A 17,096-nucleotide genomic window follows, 5' to 3' on the forward strand; every position below is an offset into this window, starting at 1 on the left:
AAAGAAGGAAGAAGAGCAAGGGTGAAAGTTTTAAAGGAAAAGAAAAGGTGCAAAGCAATAGAGAGAAAAATAAAACAGAGTTACAGAAGCAGAAACAAAGGGTTAGAGACAGATGGAAGTTAAGTTAGAAATAGAAAGCAAAGTGAGGAGCAAAAGGAAGAAATAGAGCAGAAAGAAATTACAAAAAAAGACAAGAGCCACGGGGGGGGGGGTGGGGGGAAGTGGGTGGGATTAGGGAAGGGCAGGGGTATCTTTATTACGGGTGATTCAACTTTATTACATTAATGTTCTTATTTACACATCAGCAAAAGACATAGAAACAGCGTACACAAATGCAAGCACAAATGCAAGCACAAATACAAAGCAATACAAAGCAATACAAAGCAATACAAAGCAATACAAAGCAATACAAAGCAATACAAAGCAATACAAAGCAATACAAAGCAATACAAAGCAATACAAAGCAATACAAAGCAATACAAAGCAATACAAAGATTAACACAAACTGATAACCTTTTGCTATTTCCATTACATGTTAATTTAGGGGTACAGGAAACCCAAAACAACAAAACCACAGAGAAAACAACACTCACCTACCACAGACACTCCCTTCAAATAGCACACAAACCCACCGGCCCTCTCATCACAACTACTAAATTACACCCCAGCAATCATTGGTCCTCGGGAACGTGGTTCCCAGGAGCCTCCAAAAAACCCTCCTGCCTGACGAAAACCCCGGTCCCTGGGCGGTCCGCACCCAAACTTTGGCGATGAACGTCGCCTCGCGGACCGACCGGGACCGAGGAAAAAAAAACCCAGCCGGGGGGAAAAAAAAAAAAACCCCCGGCTGGGGATTTTTTATTCTAAATTTAAAAATGAGTTGAAAAACCTGAAAAGCAAAACTCATACAAGGTTACAACCCTACAGCCCTTCCACACAGACACACACACTTCCTTCAGCTAACACACAAACCCACACTCATTCACACCTCAAGCGCTCTGCCTACCCTCAGCACACATTCACGCCGCTCCTCGGGAACGCGGCTCCCGGGAGCCTCCAAAAAATCCTCCTGCCTGACGAAAACCCCGGTCCCTGGGCGGTCTGCACCCAAACTTTGGCGATTAACGTCACCTCACGGACCGACCGGGACCGAGGAAAAAAAAACCCAGCCGGGGGGAAAAAAAAAAAAACCCCCCGGCTGGGGATTTTTTATTCTAAATTTAAAAATGAGTTGAAAAACCTGAAAAGCAAAACTCATACAAGGTTACAACCCTACAGCCCTTCAACACACACACACACACACACTTCCTTCAGCTAACACACAAACCCACACTCATTCACACCTCAAGCGCTCTGCCTACCCTCAGCACACATTCACGCCGCTCCTCGGGAACGCGGCTCCCGGGAGCCTCCAAAAAATCCTCCTGCCTGACGAAAACCCCGGTCCCTGGGCGGTCTGCACCCAAACTTTGGCGATTAACGTCGCCTCACGGACCGACCGGGACCGAGGAAAAAAAAACCCAGCCGGGGGGAAAAAAAAAAAACCCCCCGGCTGGGGATTTTTTATTCTAAATTTAAAAATGAGTTGAAAAACCTGAAAAGCAAAACTCATACAAGGTTACAACCCTACAGCCCTTCAACACACACACACACACACACACACTTCCTTCAGCTTACACACAAACCCACACCGATTCACACCTCGACCGCTCTGCTAACGCTCGGCACACATTCACGCCGCTCCTCGGGAACGTGGTTCCCGGGAGCCTCCAAAAAATCCTCCTGCCTGACGAAAACCCCGGTCCCTGGGCGGTCTGCACCCAAACTTTGGCGATGAACGTCGCCTCGCGGACCGACCGGGACCGAGGAAAAAAAAACCCAGCCGGGGGGAAAAAAAAAAAAACCCCCCGGCTGGGGATTTTTTATTCTAAATTTAAAAATGAGTTGAAAAACCTGAAAAGCAAAACTCATACAAGGTTACAACCCTACAGCCCTTCAACACACACACACACACACTTCCTTCAGCTTACACACAAACCCACACCGATTCACACCTCAACCGCTCTGCTAACGCTCAGCACGCATTCACGCCGCTCCTCGGGAACGTGGTTCCCGGGAGCCCTCAAAAAAATCCTCCTGCCTGACGAAAACCCCGGTCCCTGGACGGTCCGTGCCCAAACTTTGGCGATGAACGTCGCCTCGCAGACCGACCAGGACCGAGGAAAAAAAAACCCAGCCGGGGGGAAAAAAAAAAAAACCCCCCGGCTGGGGATTTTTTATTCTAAATTTAAAAATGAGTTGAAAAACCTGAAAAGCAAAAGCCACACACACAAGGTTAAATCAACTCACCATGTGCTCACACAGTCACACACGAGCAGACACAGACAGACACAACCACAAGCTGTCACACATGCTCACACACTCTTCCCGCTTACACGCTCGCTGCAGCCCTTACCTCAGACGCTGAAGATTGTGCTTCAAGACATCTTCTGGCTGCCCCTCTCTGACATCAAATGGTAGATTGGGGAAATCGGGAGCCTCGGGGACCTGTGAGACAACAGGAAGTAGTCAACAAGTGGCTTGCTGACCCAAAACTTGTCCCCGCTCTGAATTGATAAATTTTCTACCCAAAATCCCACAAAAGACAGATGAACGGGAAAATTTCTATAACAGTTCTACCTAACTGTGACTACCTGCCAGGGCAGGGCAGCTCCGACCGTAAGTGGTACGACGTAAGTACGCACGCTATAAGCCGCTGCGTACGGTGCAATTACAGACAACATAAGGCAATGCGCTTACATACATTATAAGTACATACAGTATAAGCCAACACAGGTACATACAAGATAAGCCAACACAGGTACATGCAAGGTAAGTACATACAGTATAAGCCAACATAGGTACATGGAACATAAGCACATACAGTACAAGCTGACACAGGTACAGACAATATAAGCCAACATAGGTACATGCAACAGAAGCACATACAGTATAAGCCAACACAGGTACATACAATATAAGGCAACACAAATACATGCAATGTAATAACGCACAGTATAAGCCAACATAGGTACATGCAACCTAAGTACATACAGTAAAAGCTGACACAAGTACATACAATGTAAGCCAACACAGGTACATGCAATGTAAGTACATACAATATAAGCCGACACAGGTACATGCAATGTAAGTACATACAGTATAAGCCAACACAGGTACACACAATATAGGTAGATAGATACAATCTAAAATGGGACTTAGGAATTCATCTTCCAGAGTTATCTTAAGACCTATACCCTTTCAGAAGAAGGAACCTATAGAACTACTGCAGTCACGTGAAGAGGGTTTAAGACACCGCTCTACAAGTCCAAGAAAATGTCGTGGGAAAAAAGGCACTACCAAAGCTGGTAGTGAGAAGGAAGACGGATGAGAACATCTTCTGTAATCCTACCTGGCTCAAAGACTAAAAGTATAAAGAGGGCAGAATAAGGAAGATCTAGAAAGGAACATGAGCACAATTTAAGCAAAATGGCACAGAATAGTGCCGACAAAGCGTCGAGATGTAAGAAAGGCCTGTGACGTGAAAGACAATGGACACGGACTACGTAACACAGACACGGACAACGTAACGCGGACGCGGATGACCTAACGCAAAGACGAGTGGGAACTTTCCCCTTAGGGATCTGAGATTGCAAACCCAAGATGAGCCACAGGCTGATGATGCCAAAGGAAAGGAAGCCCTATGATGATGGCACGTGATGATGAAATGAAGCTCATGAAAAGAAGTTAGTGTGAAAGCAGTTATGAAGACGCTCGGCAAGCCTAGAAAAGGAAGCGGACGGCCGGATGACCGTGGCGATAGCTCCGGACCCGAAGGCGAGCCCCTCGGGGGAAAGAGCCGTGACGATGCCGAGGCGAGGAAGGCTGATGACGCAAAGTTCACGAGAACGTGGAGATGGGTCGGAACTGCCCTGCCCGGCAAAGGCTCTGGTGAGGCTGAGGACAAACCCTCTCCCTTTAATTCCCGAGAGCCTGGCCCGCTACAGACCTCTCCGCTAACCTGACATGAAACTGCCCCCTGTGATAGTAAAGGCTTTTCCCCTTCTCCCGACCGCTGGCCCCGACACTTAGCTTTTGGAAGACGAGCGGACAAAAGCCATCCTCGGTCGGACGTGGACGTTGAGATGTTCTCTGTGTGTGCTTCGGTGCTGCCGCTTGCAAGCTGTGGCTACGAGCCTTCTCAGGGTACCTAAGGCAAAACAGAAAACGTGACTATTGCCCTCAAAAACAGTAATCCCCGGGACTCATGCGCACCCCTGCCCCAGCTCACCTCAAAACTTCATTTGACTCCGGAGGCTGCCCAGAAGACACCTGCAAAAAAAAAATGCACACGCTTACCATGCTGCTGCACAATGCTAGCCTATGAGTCGGCCTGCCTAAACACCGACTCACCTGCCCTCCTCTGTTCCTTGGTCATGCTTAGGGCAGCGACAGCACCTGCAAAGAAACAAAACAAAAAAAGCAGGCTGAAATACTGTGAAAACACAGCCTCCCTACCGTGACAAGTATGGCACACCGATACCTTAAGCTTGCACCCACCTGGCATGAGCATGCTCGGCCACGATAGATCACAAGTGGACCACCTAAAATAATAAAAAACAAAAAAAAAACCAGGAGGAGATAGTTAGAGCTGCACCAGAAACTGAGACCTCGGCAATAAAATTGCTTGTGTACGCTACGCGACACTCACCTTGCCCACTGGCCTGGACTGCTGCTCTCTGCCTTGACTTCCTAAAAGGAAAGGCAACAGAGCTGTGACAGCAATCATTTATGCTTCCTCTACCGAAGAAAACAGTGACTCACCTGCTTGTGGGAACACCCTCATCCAGAATGAGCTACTCTGCCACGAATGTAATGCATCTGCACCACAAAAAAAGTTAGCACATACGTCAAACACCCGCACGACAACTCAAAAGCTGCAAACGCCTTATGACATTCTAGGAATAGCATCTAGAGTTCAGCTACACCCCACATGACAAATTCCATGTCCCTGGGACTTCTCCTAGTGCAGCAGGCTATGCAGCAGGACAGAGCAGCTCCGGCACAAATGTGTGCAGACACCCGTGACACAGGACAGACCAGACGTGACAAACAAAGGACACAAGACACAGACAGATATCTCTTGGCAAGGAAAATGGCTCCAAGGACTGAGAGAATGCAAAAGAAAGAAGACTGAGCTGAGAACGATGGTGAGCTGAGGAAGCTCAGAGAACCCCGGGGGAAGAAGATGCTAAACTGAAGGATATATTCCAAGAACAGCAAAGATGGATGCCTAGGAATCCTACGATCAGAATCCTCTACCTAACCTCACATTATTACAAGTCCTAATCCACCATAATGGATCCAGGTGGGGCACAGCTGTCCATACAGCTCAGAACAAGACCTGAGAAGACATCTGACTGGATGCTTCTCAAGACAGAAGAGAGTCTGATGCCTGTCTGAGCTCCCGAGTCAAAAGTTCTATGGCCTGGGTGCCAGGCCAAGGAATGCAGACATCACAGATGCTAACGCTGATGCCAGGGTTCCGACAGGCCCCCCAAAGGGCTAAGGTAAAAGACATAACGCATAATGCACAATAGACAAGAGACACGAGACACACCGGGACTGCTCTGCCCTGCTGCACACGTCAGCACTGTCATCAAAAGTGAGACCTTGCTTTCATGGGGCCTAAGGGGCCACATCATGAACACCCCCCACCTCCAAGGAGGACTCAAAAACCTCTCCCAGTAATTCCCAAACCAGCACCCTGCCTCCATCCCCTCTGTGGGTCATGGCCCTCTACTTATCTCTCAGACATTGGGGGATGCTGGTCCATGTCAGGTGCAAAGAAAGGCCACCTCATCACCTGGGAAGGTATCACCTCGTCACTGCGCCGTTGTCTCTCAGACAGCTGTATTAAAGAGAAAACCAAAAATCAGTGCCTGATCTTGGCACCACATCACCCAAAACCCCACAAGTCAGCTACTGACCGTGCTCCTATGAAGGCCCAGCACCTCCTAACCCTGACCCTCTGCCATGGATGCAAGGCATCTGCACCTGAAAGAAAGTTAGAACATATGTCAAACACGACCAGGACAACTCAAAAGCTGCAAACAGCTTATGTCAGTCAATGAATACAATCGAGAGCCCAAGTACAGCCCATATTACAAATTTCAACTCTCCAGGCCTGTCCCCATTGCAGCTGGCCATGCGGCAGGGCAGAACAGCTCCGGCACAAATGTGTGCAGACACCCGTGACACCAAATGTGACAAACAGGGGGACGTGAAACACGACACATCGTGCTTGATGTGTGGGGTTGGAGTGGGGAAGGCAAAAGGGACCCCAAAGACGCACTAGGGAACACGGCACACCGGACAACACGACACAGACCGGAGCTGTTCTGCACTGCCTGCCTGAAAGCTGCCATCAAAAGTACACCCTCTCCCTTCAGCTGTCCTATGAAGCCCTTGGAGAAGAATGCTTTTCCCTTTGCTAATTTTTAAATCTGGCCCAAGAACTCCCAACTCCCTACTCTCCCATCATCCCATCCCCAAGCCGTGGCCCCCAACTTATCTTTTGAGTGATTGGTGATGGGAATCCACGTTGCACCTGAAATGAGTCTGCCTCGGAGGGCCCCGTGATGGCCTGTGAGCCTCTCGTTCAGCTACAATAAAGAAAACCAAAACCAAAGTGTGAGTCCAGAGTTACGTGGGCCAAATCCCACCAAGACGGCTACTTGCCCTCTCCTGAGTGTGCCTGGCTCCTTCAGCCTCCAGCTTCATCCCGATTCCAAGACTGTGGCCTTCATTAGGAGTGGCACCCGGGTTAGAGAAGGACAAAGCTAAATGGCACTGCTGTGAGGGCAGTAGATAACCTTGTGCGCTGTAAGACATGGCAATGCCTCTGCTAGGCTTTGAAAAGCCTTGTGTGGGGGAGCCCTCAAATAAACAAATAAACACCCTTTCTCACCCTGCTGGCTGAAAACCTCCCCCTGCCCACAATAACTGCTAACTGGATACCTGCTCACCCTCCCTCTCCCAGTCACAATCCTCAACTCACCTGAAGTCTGAACCTCAAATATCATCTTTGACACTGGGCAGATCCCTCTTGTGACATGATGAACCTGCAGAAAAATTGTTCTGCTTGAGAGCTGAGCAATAACAACCACTTCTCTCCGCTGCTCACCTTGGCTGCTGGCATCCAGATTTACTTCCTAGAAAGAAAGACAAAATACAGAGCTGTAACACAGTCACCATATACACTTCTGCCGCAGAGACAAATGGGGCCTCACCTGCTCGGGGGGCAATCCCCTCACCCGGGATGGGGCCCTCTGGCAGAAATTTAAGCCATCTGAATCTGAAAATAAAGTTAGGACAACAGTCAAACGATTGCAGGATAACTTAAGAGCTCCAGAAATTCTGTGTCCATCTAAAAATCCCATCTAGAGTCCAGCTACATCCCACATTACAAATTCCATGTCCCTGGGACTTCTCTTACTGCAGCAGGCTATGCTGCAGGCCAGAGCAGCTCCGGCTCAAATGTGTGCTGACACCCGTGACACAGGACAGACCAGACGTGACAAACAAAGGACACAAGACACAGACAGAAATCTCTTAGCAAGGAAAATGGCTGCAAGGACTGAGAGAATGCAAAAGGAGATGACTGAGCTGAGACCGATGGTGAGCTGATGAGGCTCAGAGAGCCCTGGAGGAAGAAGATGCTAAACTGAATGATTTTTTCCCAGAACTGCAAAGATGGATACCTAGGAATGCTACAATCAGAAGCCTCTACCTAACCTCATATTATTACAAGTCCTAATCCACCATAATGGATCCAGGTGGGGCACAGCTGTCCATACAGCTCAGAACAAGACCTGAAAAGACATCTGACTGGATGCCTCCAAACAGAGAACTTTTGACTGGGGAGCTCAGACAGGTATCAGAATCGCATCTATGGCCTGGGTGCCAGGCCAAGCAATGCAGAGATCGCAGATGCTAACAATGATGCCAAGGTTTCTGACTGGACCCTCAAAGGGCTAAGGAAAAAGACATGAGATACACAAACAACACATAATGCACAATAGACAACAGACAGGAGACACACCGGGACTGCTCTGCCCTGCTGCACACCTCAGCACTGTGATCAAAAATGAGACTTGGCTTTTATGGGGCCCAAGGGGCCACGTCATGAACACCCCCCACCTCCAAAGCGGACACCAAAACCCCTCCCAGTAATTCCCAAACCAGCACTCTGCTTTCATCCCCTCTGTGAGTCACAGCCCTCTACTTATCTCTCAGACATCGGGGGATGCTGGTCCCTGTCAGGTGCAAAGAAAGGCCACCTCGTCACCTGGGAAGGTCCTGCTGGCACCGCATTGGTGTCTCTCAGACAGCTGTATTAAAGAGAAAACCAAACATCAGTGCCTGATCTTGGCACCGCATCACCCAAAACCCCACCGGTCTGCTACTCACAGTGCTCCTTAGAAGGCCCAGCACCTCCTACTCCTAACCCTGACCCTCTGCCATGGATGCAAGGCATCTGCACCTGAAAGAAAGTTAGAACATATGTCAAACACCACCAGGATAACTCAAAAGCTGCAAACACCGTATGCCAACCTAGGAATAGCATCTAGAGCCCAAATTACAAACTCCAACTCCCCGGTCTTGTCCCATTGCAGCAGGCCATGCGGCAGGGCAGAACAGCTCCGGCACAAATGTGTGCAGACACCGGTGACACAGAACGTGACAAACAGGGTGACGTGAAACAAGACGCATCGTGCTTGTGGTGAGGGGTTTGAGGGGGGAAGGCAAAAGGGACCCCAAAGACGCACCAGGGAACACGGCACACCGGACAACGTCAGACAGACCGGAGCTGTTCTGCACTGCCCGCCTGAAAGCTGCCATCAAAAGTAGAGCCTCTCCCTTTAGCTGTCCTAGCAGGCCCTTGTAGAAGATTGCTTTTCCCTCTGCTCATTTCTAAATCTGCACCAAGAACTCCCAACCCGCTACTGTCCCAACTCCAGGCCGTGGACCCCGACTTATCTTTTGGATGATCGGTGAGGGGAATCCACGTTGCACCTGAAATGAGTCTGCCTTGGAGGGCTCTGGGATCACCTGTGAGCCTCTCGGTCAGCTACAATACAGAAAACCAAAACCAAAGTGTGAGTCCAGAGTTATGTGGGCCAAATCCCACCAAGGCGGCTACTTGCCCTCTCCTGAGTGTGCCCAGCGCCCTCAGGCTCTAGCTTCACCCTGATTACAAGGCTGTGGCCTTTATTAGGAGTGGGACCTGGGTTAGAGAAAGGCAAAGTTGAATGGCATTCCTACGAGTGCAGCAGATAACCTTGTGTGCTATAGGACATGGGAAAACCTCTGCTAGGCTTCTGAAAAGCCTTAGAGGGGTGTCCTCAAATAAACATCCTTTTTCACCCTGCTACCTTCAAACCTCCCCCCACCCCCAATAATTCCTAACTGTATACCTGCTCACCCTCCCTCTCCTAAACACAATCCTCAACACATCTGAAGCCTCAATCTCAAACATCATCCTTGACACTGGGCAGATCCCTGTGCTGACATGACAAATCTGCTGAAAAAAGCATTGTACTAGAGACAACCAGGAATCTCTGGAAGCTGCACTCCTTCTAAAAACAAAAACTACAAAACGAAATAAGAACAAAACCAGCAATTATAAATGCACTTTACCACCCCTAAACACAACACCCAAAATCATGAATCTAAATACTCCCTGTATTCCATGTTGTTTTCTTTACAGAATCTTCAAAGCCTCTGTACTTTAGATGCCCAGAAACACCTGCTGAAAAGAAGCTGAGATAAACTGAAAGAGCCTCTTCACTGAAATGAGAGGAGAGCTCTTACCCCAGCACATCCCAGAGAGGGAATGAAGCCCTTCAGCCAAGGCTGGGGTTAATATACCCCTGATTGTGCCCGCCTCTCGTTCCCACGGCACCTGGGAAGTGGGAGGGGGCAACTCCCACCGGGTATAAAAGCCCTCAGAGCAGCTAGAGCTGTTTGGCCTCTCTGACTTGAATTCAAGGGGAGTGAAGGGCTTGTTATCGAATAAAACTCCTCGGGAAAATAACAGCGCTTTCTTTTTTACAACAACTGCTGGCAGCAAAAGTGAAGAAAACTGGTAAGAAATCAAACTTTCTGTTTAGGCAGCTTAACTGGATAAATGGGGTAATTTGCTGTTAACTTACGTAATTATTCCTTAGCAGCTGCTAAGTAGTACTTCCCATGTGACTAAGCTGGGTAGAGAAGAATACTAATGATATGAATAGTCTAAGTCTCCTTGGGACCTCTAATTTTGGCTAGCTACGTTATAAGTAAGAATAAGAAAAATAAAAGCCTCCCAGGCAGTGTAAGGATTAAGTGCATGCCAGGCTCATCCTTCTCTGAGATACTTGGTCCTACAGCACTGAAAGAAGTGCCCTGAAATGTAGTTTTAAACTCTTAAAATGCTGAAAAAGGCAGAGCTTCCTTCCGGTGAACTCCGTAAAAAGAGGACATGGGGCAGTTACCTCTATTGAAGGTAATGCAATGGTAAATAAAGAGTTTCTGCTGTTTAATTTGCTCTCCTTAAATATTGAGAAAAGAGGGGCTTTCCACACTTTAAATCTCTCCAGTGAGGAAAAAAGGAAGGATTTTTCCCTCAGTTCAAACCCTTAGAATGGAGGGATAGCTGGGCTTCTCCCTCGCTTTGGGCCTTAGGACAACAAAAAGGGGGTGGCTACCCTTTATTCGAACCCATAAGAAACATTGTCAAGATTTTCCCCTTCTTTTTAAACTGCCAAATAATACAGAATGAGGACTCACTGCCAATTAACACCCCTAACAGCATAGAAAAGGCAGGGATTCTTTCAACTGAGACCGTTAAAATTGCAGTGGAATCTGAGTCCCTACCAGTTTGAACACAAAAAGTAATGGAAAAGAAAGCTTTTTCCTTTTTTTCTAAACCCTTTTTCTCCTAATAACCCTTCTCCTTTCTGGGAGTGCTCTGGAGGGTCTGGGGCTTTGGAGAGGGACTGACACAGTAAAAGGGGAAAGTTGCAAGCCCGCTCCTGGAACCCCACATGCTGCCTGGCCTGCTCAGATGCTGCCCCTTGGCAAAAAAAGGCTCTTCCCTTGGCCTTTTCTCAAAGTGATGCTCCGTGCCCGGGTGGGTCCGGCTGCTCCCTAGTCTGTGCTGGATGCTCCGACCATAGTTCCTGGAGAGACGCTTGGGATACCCCTGTTAGCCCCTCTGGCCCAGCAGCTCCCTGTGCGGGTGTGCCCGGGTAACCCTCTGAAAGCAGCTGGTCGCACGGGGCGCTGCTAGACCTTGGACTGGGGGTTGAGGTGAAGAAAGGTCCTGTCAGGAGCTCCTTCCCCTACACAGCCCTTCATCTGCCCCTTAAACCATGGGGTGCCAGACTTGCCTTTCTAAGGAAATTAACAGCTTTTCCTCTCTGTGTGCCCATGGCTGAAACTGCGATTCGGCCTCCAAAACTGCAGAGAACAATTTCTCACAGCCCGCAGCTGCCGACACCAAGAACTCTGGCTGCCCTTGCAGTGCCGCGTGCCTCCTGCGGATGGACGTCGACACGCAGCAGGGGTGAGTTTGGTTTTACGGGGTACAGGGCCGCCACAGGATTTATCCAGGAGCAAAGCGGCCCCCACCGAGAACTCGGGCTGCCCTGGCAGTGCCAAGCACCTTCTAGTGCAAACTGGCATCGGGAAACTCAGGGGGTGAGTTTTCTGTGCAGAAAGTCTCCCAGACCAAACCTGAGAGCATCTAACCCTAACCACAACAACTTAACTGGATCTAAAACTTACAACCTTTGGACTGGCAGGGTGGGACCCGACCCGCTGTGCCACCGCTGGCCCCTTTCTAAAGCATTCCGCTGCAGTCCTAAAACTCTGCCTTTTCAGAGGGTGTTTCCTCTGACCCTGACCATAATCTTCAAAATATGCTAAAGAATCATAGAATGGCTTTGAAAAAGCCCCAACAATACCCTGAAAAGTCCCTTCCAAAATCTCCTAAATACCTTTAAAAGTCCTAGAAAAAAAACTCAAAAAGACGTGCTCCTTCTCCGAACTCCACCTCTTGCTGTCTAGCCCACAGTCGTCACCCCTACCTTTTTGCAGTGGGTCTGTTGTTCTCTGAGGGTTCTGTCATTGACCTGGTGTGTGAAGGTTGCTGTCTGGTCTCGCTGTTAGGGATGCTGTGTTGTGCTGCTGCTGTTGGGGGAAAAGGCTGTTTTTAGGGGGGCTGGTTAGGCTGAGGGTAGGGCTGTCTCGGTCTGGCCACCTGGCCCGCGGCCGCTCCGCTGGCCGTGCCGGGGGGGTGGGCCTGCCGTGTGCACCGTGGTCACCGCACGGAGCGGGGTCCCGTCTGTCCTCGCTCCGCTCGGCTCCCTCCGCTGCAGCCGGGGTCAGTCCCGGCTTTGTCTCTGCCAGATCGGCCGCCGTGAGCCATGCGGGAGCCGTGCACCCTCCGCCTCGGTCTGCACCGGAACAGCCCCTCCGGCGATCCCGGCTGCAGATCCCGCCTCTGGAGGACCGAAACCTGAGCTGTGCCGATCCCCTCGGTCCATCCCGGCTGCAGATCCCGCCTTTGGAGCGCCCAGACCCTGAGCTGTGCCGAGTTCCCCCGTCCCGCCCTGAGCTCCGTTCCCTTGGTAACCACAGCTCCGGCTGCTCAGGGGAACTTTCTAAAGGAATCGCCTTATCGAAACACTGCAATTTCAGTTAAAAGAAAGCCCTCTCCTGCTTCTTCCTAAAAATACGGGAGAAAAGCTATAGAGGATAAAAATCAAGAAAGAATGGGATAAAGGAATTGGTTTATTTCCATTAAAAGAGCTTCCCGTAGGAGGGGGCGGACCAGGTAAGCAACACTCAGCCTCCCATGTTCCTTGTTGCGATTTCTGGAGCCATTTGGGACCCTGAAACCAGCCTGACTTTACGGTGGTGGCAGCTTGGGTCAGCGAGGCATCCTGCGCAATGCGGAATTTCTGCAGGCTGATGGCCACGAAGGGCCCCTGGGCCCTGAACGTGAACACCAGCCCTTTTCTAAGGTAAGCCTGACTCAGCAGCCCAGGTTCCTGATGGGAGATAGCAGGAGACACGTGCCGAGGCCAAAGCAGCTGGAGTTGGGATAGGTGCCAACTGGGTCTGGGAGGCAGATCGGGAAATGCAGAATTTCAGAAGGCAAACAACTGGCCACTCCGGGCCACAGGCCCCTGAACACTAGTGCTGACCCTTTTCCCAGGTAAAGAAAACTCAGCAACCCCGGTTCCTGATTTCAAATTGCTGGAGGCGCTGGGGAGTCTGAAACCAGCTCGACTCAGCACAAATGGCAACTTGGATGTGAGAGGCATCCTGCGCAATGGGGAATTTCAGGACCTAGCCGTCCGCTAAGGGCCCCCGGCCCCTGAACGTGGAGGCCAGCCCTTTTCTCAAGAAAGCGTAACTCGGACGCCCTGGTTCCTGATGGCAGGTAGCAGGAGACACGTGGTGAGGCAAAAGCAGCTGGAGTGGGAACTGGTGCCAGCTTGGGTCTGGGAGGCACATTTGGCAATGCAGAAATATCAGCAGGCTGCCAGCCAGTCCGGGCGAGGCCTCCTGAACACCAATGCCAGCCCTTTCCCAGAAGAAGAAAACTCAGGAGCCCCAGGTTCCTGATGGCAGATTGCTGGAGCCCTTTGGGACCCTCAAACCAGCCTGACTTTGCAGTGGTGGCAGCTTGGGTCCGGGAGGCATCCTGCGCAACGGAGACCTTCGGCAGGAAGACGGCCGGCCGCTCCGGGCCGCAGGCCCCTGAACGTTAGGGCTGACGTTTTTCCGAGGTAAGCAAATCTCAGCAGCCCAAGTTCCTGGTGGCATATTGCTCGAGGTGCTTGAGACTATCAAACGAGCTCAACTCGGCTGAGGTGGCAGCTTGGGTCCGGGAGGCATCCTGTGCAATGTGGAATTTCAGAAGGCACACAGACAGCCACTCCAGGCCACAGGCTCCTGAAAATTAATGCTGACCCTTTCCCCAGGTGAGCAAAACCCAGCGCCCCAGGTTCCTTGTTGCAGATTGCTGGTGGCGCTAGGACTCTCAAATGAGCTCGATTCGGCTGAGGCGGCAGCTTGGATCCGGGAGGCCTCCTGCGCAATGAAAAATTTCAGCAGGCAGCCGGCCTCGAAGGGCCCCTGGGCTCTGAACAGAAATGCTTCCCTTGACACAGGTAAGTGTAACTCACCAGCTCAGGTTCCTGATGGCAGATTGCTGGGGACAGTTCGGACCCTCAAAGCAGCCTGACTCTGCGGTGGTGGGAGCTTGGGTCCGGGACGCAATGCATAATTTCAGCAGGCAGACGGCTGGCCGCTCAGGGCCACAGGCTCCTGAACACTAGTGCTGACCCTTTCCCCAGTTAAGCAAAACTCAGCAGCCCAGGTTCCTGGTGGCATATTGCTTCAGGGGCTTGGGACTCTCAAACAAGCTCGACTCAGCACAGGCAGCAGCTTGGGGCTGGGAGGCATCCTGCACAGTGCAGAATCTCATGAGCCAGCCGTCCACTAAGGGCCCCTGGACACAAATGCCGCCCTTTACACAGGTAAGTGTAACTCACCGGCTCAGGTTCCTGATGGCAGATTGACAGGGCCATTTGGGACCTTCAAACCAGCCTGACTTTGCGGTGCTGGCAGCTTGGGTCCGGGAGACATCCTGCGCAATGGAGAATTTAGCAGGCAGCCGGCCACGAAGGGCCCCAGACCTCTGAACAGAAGTGCTGCCCTTTACACAGGTAAGTGTAACTAAGTGTAACTCACCAGCTCAGGTTCGTGATGGAATGTTGCGGGGCCATTTGGGACCCTGAAACCAGACAGATCCTGCGGTGGCGGCAGCTTGGGTCTGGGAGGCATCCTGCGCGATGCAGAATTTCAGCAGGAGGCCTGCCACTAAGGGCCCCTGATTCCTGGACAACAATGCCACCCTTTACACAGGGAAGTGTAACTCACCAGCTCAGATTCCTGATGGCAGATTGCTGGACACATTTGGGGCCCTCAAAGCAGCCTAACTGTGCAGTGCTGGCAGCTTGGGTCTGGGAGGCATCCTGCGCAATGCAGAATTTCAGCAGGCAGACGGCTGGCCGCTCCGGGCCACAGGCTCCTGAACACTAGTGCTGTCCCTTTTCTCAGCTAAGCAAAACTCAGCCGCCCAAGTTCCTGGTGGAATATTGCTCGAGGTGCTTGGGACTCTCAAACGAGCTCAACTCGGCTGAGGTAGCAGCTGGGGTCTGGGAGGCATCCTGCGCAATGCGGAATGTTAGAAGGCAAGCAGACAGCCGCTCCGGGCCACGTGCTCCTGAAAACTAATGCTGACCCATTCCCCAGGTAAGCAAAACTCAGCCCCCCAGGTTCCTTGTTGCAGATTGCTGGAGGCACCTGGGGCTCACAAACGAGCTCGACTCGGATGAGGTGGCAGCTTGGGTCCGGGAGGCATCCTGTGCAATGAGGAATTTCAGCAGCGAGCTGGCCAGTAGCGGCCCCTGGGTCCTGGACACTAATGCTGCCCATTACACAGGGAAGTGTAACTCAGCAGCTCAGGTTCCTGAAGGAAGATTGCTGGAGCCATTTGGGATCTTCAAACTGGCCAGACTTTGCATTGGTGGCAGCTTGAGTCCGGGAGGCATCCTGCGCAATGCAGAATTTCAGCAGACGCCCGTCCACTGAGGGCCCCTGCGCCCCGGACGCAAATGCCGCCCATTACCCCAGGTAAGTGTAACTCACCAGCTCAGCTTCCTGATGGCAGATTGATGGGGCCATTTGGGACCTTCAAACCAGCCTGACTTTGCGGTGCTGGCAGCTGGGATATGGGAGGCATCCTGTGCGATGCAGAATTTCAGATGACCGACAGGCGGCCCCTCTGGACCGCAGGCTCCTAAACACTGGTGCTGTCCCTCTTCCCAGATAAGCAAAACTCAGCAGCCCAGGTTCCTCGTTTCAGATGGCTGGAGGTGCTTGGGAGTCTCAAACAAGATCAACACGGCACAGGTGGCAGCTTGGGGCTGGGAGGGATCCTGAGCAATGCAGAATTTCAGCAGACAGCAGGCCACTAAAGGCCACTAAGGGCCCGGGACACCAATGCTGCCCTTTACACAGGTAAGTATAACTCACAAGCTCAGTTTCCTGAGAGCAGAGTGCTACAGCCACTTGGGACTCTCAAACCAACCTGACTTTACGGTGGTGGCAGCTTGAGTCTGGGAGGCATCCTGCGCAATGTTAAATTTCAGCAGACAGCTGGCCACTCCGGGCCCCAAGCACCTGAACACGAATGCTGACCCTTTCCCCGCTTAAGCAAAACTCAGCCGCCCAGGTTCCTTGTTGCAGATTGGTGGAGGCACTTGGGACTCTCAAACGAGCTCGAGTCGGCTGAGGTGGCAGCTTCGGTCTGGGAGGCATCCTGACCAATGCGGAACTTCAGCAGGCAGACAGCCGGCCACTCCGGGCCAGAGGCTCCTGAACACTAGTGCTGTCCCTTTTCCCAGGTAAGAAAAACTCAGCCGCCCAAGTTGCTAGTGGCATATGGTTCAAGGCGCTTGGGACTCTCAAACAAGATCAACTAGGCACAGGTGGCAGCTTGGGGCTGGGAGGCATCCAGACCAATGCAGAATTTCAGGACACAGCAGGCCACTACGGGCCACTAAGGGCCCTGGACACCAATGCCACCCTGTCCACAGGTAAATATAACTCAGCAGCAGAGTTTCCTGATGGCAGATTGCTTGAGGTGCTTGGGACTCTCAAATCAGCCTGACTTTAGGCTGGTGGCAGCTGGGGTCTGGGAGGCATCCTGCACAATGCAGAATTTCAGAAGGCAAACAGATAGCCACTCCGGGCCACATGCTCCTGAAAATTAATGCTGACCCATTCCCCACTTAAGCAAAACTCAGCCCCCCAGGTTCCTTGTTGCAGATAGCTGGAGGCGCCTGGGACTCACAAACGAGCCAGACTCGGCGGAGGTGGCGGCTGGGGTCCGGGAGGCATCCTGTGCAATGCAGAATTTCAGATGACCGACA

This window comes from Melozone crissalis, unplaced genomic scaffold, assembly GCF_028551555.1.
Source record: "Melozone crissalis strain CALT ecotype California unplaced genomic scaffold, PUWL_Pcris_2 ptg000136l_1, whole genome shotgun sequence".
NCBI classification, from domain to species: Eukaryota; Metazoa; Chordata; class Aves; order Passeriformes; family Passerellidae; genus Melozone; species Melozone crissalis.